Here is a 6065-nt window from a genome sequence, read left to right on the forward strand (position 1 = left end):
AACAAAAGTCATGATTATAACAGGGTTCCAGTTGTATATATAGTTGAGAATCAAGCTGAACACAAAAGGTACAGAAGGGAGGTGAGATAGCAAATACGAGAAGCATAAAGGGATGATGAGAAAGACTGGCAGCTAACATAAAAGGAAATCCCTAAGCATCTACTGCCATAACAATAATAAAAGGACAATAAAAGGAGAAGTAAGGCCAATTAGAACCGAAAAAGGGCATTTATAATTAGAGGTAAAGGGTGGGGCTCAGATGTTAAATGAATACTGTATATTTGTCTTCACCTGTGATGAAACAGATGGTGTCTTGGCACTGGTGACAGAGGAGAAAAGTTTTGAAGTTTGTAAGGAGGAGGTATTAAATAAGCTTAGAAGTTTTCAAAATCATAAGGCTTCTGGGCAGAGTAGATAGGGAGAAACTATCCTCACTTGGAAACAGATCAAGAACCAAAGGGCACAGATTTAAAGTCTTTTGCAAACAAAAAGAGCAAATTTGAGATGAGAAAAATCTTTTTTCATGTCGTGATAGCTAGGGTATTGAATGCCCTGCCTGGAAGTGTGATAGAGGGAGGGTCAATCAAGGCATTCAAGACGGAATGGTATGACTTTTTAAGTAGAAACAATATGCAGGATTCTGGGAAAAGGCCAGGAGATTGGCACTAAGTTAAAATGGTCAGACGGGGGATCCAACATGGCGGCGATCTAAGAAGGTCGCACTGCACAGCTCTGCATCACAGCATAAATGGGACGAACCTTTAACCCACCCAACTATAGATTCCCGTTTACGGGGGGGGGTTGTGTATTTGGGCATATCCATTACTCCAGGAGGATCTGAAATTAAAGCAGAATGGCTTTGACTGAGTTTATTTTTCATCATTTAATACCAGAGGTAGGGGAGTGGCTATATTGGTGAGGAAGAATCTCCCATTTAAGCTGATAGAGTGTGTGTTAAAGACACACACGGGAGGTTTGTAATTCTTAAAGCCTTTTCATCATTTAATACCAGAGGTAGGGGAGTGGCTATATTGGTGAGGAAGAATCTCCCATTTAAGCTGATAGAGTGTGTTAAAGACACACATGGGAGATTTGTAATTCTTAAAGCCTTGATAAATGGGGAAGAATATGGTGTTTTGAATGTTTATTGCCCTCCAGCTCATCTTAAACTTTTGGTAGATGCTTTTTCTAAACTGATAACTTTCAAGTCCCAGCACATCACCATAGAGGGAGATTTTAACTGTCTCATGGATCCCACAGTAGACATGTTGCCCGAAGATCTCTCAATACCCTCTGTATTTGGGTCTATGTGGGGAGTTAGGGTTGATGGACATATGGATGCGTCTTCACCCTACAGGTAGAGATTTTATGTTTTTCTCCAATCCACATAGATGTCACACCAGGATTAATTTTTTTCTGACCCCTGCGGTAACCCTGGATTTGGTGGCATTTTGTACGATTGGTAATATTACTATCTCTGATCATGCTCTAGTGTACCTTATGGTTAAGATTAAGGATGTTACAGTGGGTTCAAGGTACTGGTGAATGGATCTCTTTATCGTCAAGGATAATAGGTTTGTGGAGTATTTCTCTCGGGACTTTCGGGCATTCCTAGATATCAACTTAAGATCGGTTGGTAGCTCATCCACCCTTTGGGAAACTGCCAAAGCCTATGCCAGGGGGTTAGTTATTTCATATTCCACCAGTAGGAAGTGGCAGAAGGATGAGGCAGCAATGTCTCCTTGAAGCATGGTTGAAGGGAGCTGAGAAGGCCTACTATGACAGGCCCTTGTTGGTCAAATTATAGAGGATAACACTGCTACGGTCTGCATTAAATTCCATGCTCTTGCGGATGGCAAAGAAAGAGCTGGCTTTTGCAAATCAAAGGTTATATAAGCATGATGACAAGCCAGGCAAATACTTGGTGTGTCTCGCCATAAAAAGGAGTGCCCCATAAGCCATTACGGCGATTAGGGAAGGGTCTATGATCCTAACGTGATTCTAAAAAGATTAATGTAGCGTTCCAGAGATTTTACTCTAAGATATACCAATCCGAGGTTTGTGAGGAGGGACAGGCCAAAAAGAAATCTTTTTTAAAGAATCTGAAGCTCCCGGGTGTGAGTCCCGACAACGGTCCTTTCTCAATGCCCCATTATCAGAGCAAGAAGTGCAGGAAGTTGTGAGGCAGCTTCAGAGTGGAAAGGCGTCCAGTCCTGACGGACTCTCCAGTAAATTCAATAAGGAATTTGTAAGTATACTTTCAGGCCCGATGCTCAATATGTTTAATGATTCATACAGTCATGGTTGTCTCCCACCATCTCTAAGAGGGGCCAATATTTTACTTATCCTTAAAAAATGGAAGGACCCGGAAGACTGTGCTCCGAACAGGTCCATCTCGCTCTTAAATGTGGACTTTAAAATCCTCTCTAAGACTTTTGCGTTAAGGCTGGAGACTGTGTTACCTTCTACTATTAAAGAGGATCAGACGGGCTTCGTAAAGGGTCGCAGATCCTCCAATAATGTTAGGAGGCTGCTTAACGTAATTCAAGCATGTCAATAACAGTCAATACAGGGATTGGTGATTTCTCTAGATGCCGAGAAGGCATTTGACCAAATTGAGTGGCCGTACCTTTTCTATACTCTGGAGCGGTTTGGTTTGAGTCGGACCCTCACCGCACCCAGCCTGACCTTACCGCCCCCAGCCTGACCCTTTATAAGATGGGTAAAGGTTGTCTACGGTGGCCCTCTCGCTGCGGTCATCACCAAGGGGTACGATCAAGCAATTTAAATACTTCTAGGGGCAGCCGGCAGGGCTGTCCCCTTTCACCATTACTTTTTACGTTGGTGATTGAACCATTGGCAGAGGCCATTCATGGGGATCCCAATATAACAGCACCAGAAGTGGGGTCAAAATTATATAAGATCTCGTTGTACATGGACAGTATCCTAATTTTGGTGACAAATCCAGCAGTTTCAGTACCTCGCCTGACACAATGCATTCGAGCATTTGGCGCTTTTTCAGGGTACAAGATTAATTTTGTGGAATCCGAGGCTATGCCTAGGGTGGTCTTATAAAGGAGCTAGAGCTTGAAGGCAACTATAGATTACTGTTTAGGTGGTTATGGGGGGTTCTGTGTATTTGGGCATATCCATTACTCCAGTTCTGGATCAGCTGTTGAAAGCCAATTTCATCCAATAGTATGAAAAAAATTAAACAAGATCTTCAAAGATGGGAGGTACTTCCAGTCTCGTGGTTGGGTTGGATAGCGCTTATTAAGATGAATATTCTCCCCCGTTTGCTATACCCTATACGGACGCTCCCCTGATTTTCAATTAGCAAACTCTCAGGAGACTGAATGGCTGGTTCAGCTCCCGGGTCGCAGCATGGAGATCGGGTCTGGGTCAACATCCTCATCCTCTCCTGGTGCGGTTCCATCATTACCAGGGTAAGGAGAGAGTCATGGAGGCTTCCAGACTCCAGGAGAAGGATCCAAAGGCCCTAATTTACGAGGGCTCTAAGATCATGTTCTTTCTGGACTTCTCAGCAATGGTGATCCAGAAACGAAAATCTTACGACGGTGTCAAGAGAAGACTGAGGGAGCTTGGAATTCAGTACTTCCTGAGGTATCCTGCGGTGCTTCAGATCACCTTAGATGGATCCATACATCTCTTTGACATGTCAGAGAAGGCAAGAAACTTTGTAGACAAATGAACCTAATTTGAACAATTTTAGTATGTATAAATAATGTTGTTTGGGTATGTCTTTAACATTTCGTAAAGAAATAGAGGAAGTCCGGTTGGAGCTTTATTTTTCTTTTCTTTTTCCTTTATTGATAATAATTGGTGGCGGTTGAGATGTACATTTTCAATTTCTAAGTTAAGATATACCAAAGGATGGGTGGGGTATTTATTCCCCTCTTTTTTTAAAAGAATTTTTTTTATTCATATCGATATTCTATGGGGTATTTACTCTTTTCTGGTTGTGTTTGCGATGCGGCTCTAGCTGGGAGAAGTGAAGGTGGTTGGGATGGTTAGGTGCCTACTTATGGGCAGTTTGGGATGGGTAGTTGCCCCCTCTGGGCAGGGGGTGAATTCCCCTACTCAGCGCTGTTGGCACTTTAAATGTTGGTTTGTTTTTTAGGTTTTTGTTGTTTTTAATTTTCAATAGTTTGTAGGTTTGTTAAATGTAGTGGTTTTAGTTTATGTAGTTTTTATATTTGGTGGATCATATGACACTAAGGTGCAGTGGTTCGTAGTTTGGGTTCCTCCTCTCTGGAATTTAAATGTTATTACAGAAGGTTGTGGCGAATGACTTGATTAAATGGTGTACCAGGAATATCAAGGGAAGTCACTCACCAATTAAGAGGAAGAAGGTACTCTTGAGTCTTAGAAAGGAGAAAGTGAATATTGCTTTGTTATAGGAGACAAACTTAGATGACAAGGAGGATCTGAAATTAAAGCAGAATGGCGTTGACCGAGTTTATTTTTCATCATTTAATACCAGAGGTAGGGGAGTGGCTATATTGTGAGGAAGAATCTCCCATAGAGTGTGTTAAAACATGCACAGGAGGTTTGTAATTCTTAAAGCCTTGATAAATGGGGAAGAATATGGTGTTTTAAATGTTTATTGCCCTCCAGCTCATCCCCTTAAATTTTTAGTAGACGCTTTTTCTAAACTGATAAGTCTTGAGTCCCGGCACATCATTATATAGGGAGATTTTAACTGTCTCTTGGATCCCATGGTAGACAGGTTGCCCGAAGATCTCTCAATGTCCTCTGTATGTGGGTCTATGTGGGGAGTTAGGGTTGATGGACATATGGAGGCATCTCCACCCTACAGGTAGAGATTTTATGTTTTTCTCCAATCCACATAGATGTCACACTGGGATTGATTTTTTTCTGACCCCTGCAGTAACCCTGGATTTGGTGGCATCTTGTACGATTGGTAATATTACCATCTCCGATCATGGTCCAGTGTACCTTATGGTTAAGACTAAGGATGTTACGGTGGGTTCGAGGTACAGGTGAATGGATCCCTTTATCGTCAAGGATAATAGGTTTGTGGAGTATTTCTCTCGGGACTTTCGGGCATTCCTAGACATCAACTTAGGCTCGGTTGGTAGCTCATCCGTCCTTTGGGAAACTGCCAAAGCCTATGCCAGGGGTTTAGTTATTTCATATTCCACCAGTAGGAAGTGGCAGAAGGATGAGGCAGCAATGTCTCCTTGAAGCACGGTTGAAGGCAGCCGAGAAGGCCTATTTTGACAGGCCCTCGTTGGTCAAGCTACAAAGGATTACAGTGCTGCGATTTGCATTAAATTCTGTGCTCACGCAGACGGCAAAGAAGTAGCTGGCTTTTGCAAATCAAAGGTTATATGAGCATGATGGCAAGCCAGGCAGATACTTGGTGTGTCTCGCCATAAAAAGGAGTGCCCCACAAGCCATTATGGCGATTAGGGAAGGTTCTGGGAACCTTACATGTGATTCTAAAAAGATTAATGTAGCGTTCCAGAGATTTTACTCTAAGTTATATCAATCCAAGGTTTGTGAGGAGGGGCAGGCAAAAACAGGAATTTTTTTTAGGGATCTGTAGCTCCCGGGTGTGACTCCTGAACAACAGTCCTTTCTCAATGCCCCATTATCAGAGCAAGAAGTGCAGGAAGCTGTGAGGCAGCTTCAGAGTGGAAAGGCGTCCGGTCCTAACGGACTTCCCAGTGAATTCTGTAAAGAATTTGTAAGTATACTGTCAGGCCCGATGCTCAATATGTTTAATGATTCATACAGTCATGACTGTCTCCCACCATCTTGGAGAGAGGCCAATATTTCACTTATCCTTAAAAAATGGAAGGACCCGGAAGACTGTGTTTCATACAGGCCCAGCTCGCTCTTAAATGTGGACTTTAAAATCCTCTCTAAGACTTTTGCGTTAAGGCTGGAGACTGTGTTACCCTCTATTATTAAAGAGGATCAGACGGGCTTCATAAAGGGTTGCAGATCCTCCAATAATATTAGGAGGCTGCTTAACGTAATTCAAGCATGTCAACAGCAGTCAATACAGGGATTGG

This window comes from Chiloscyllium plagiosum, chromosome 20, assembly GCF_004010195.1.
Source record: "Chiloscyllium plagiosum isolate BGI_BamShark_2017 chromosome 20, ASM401019v2, whole genome shotgun sequence".
NCBI lineage: Eukaryota > Metazoa > Chordata > Chondrichthyes > Orectolobiformes > Hemiscylliidae > Chiloscyllium > Chiloscyllium plagiosum.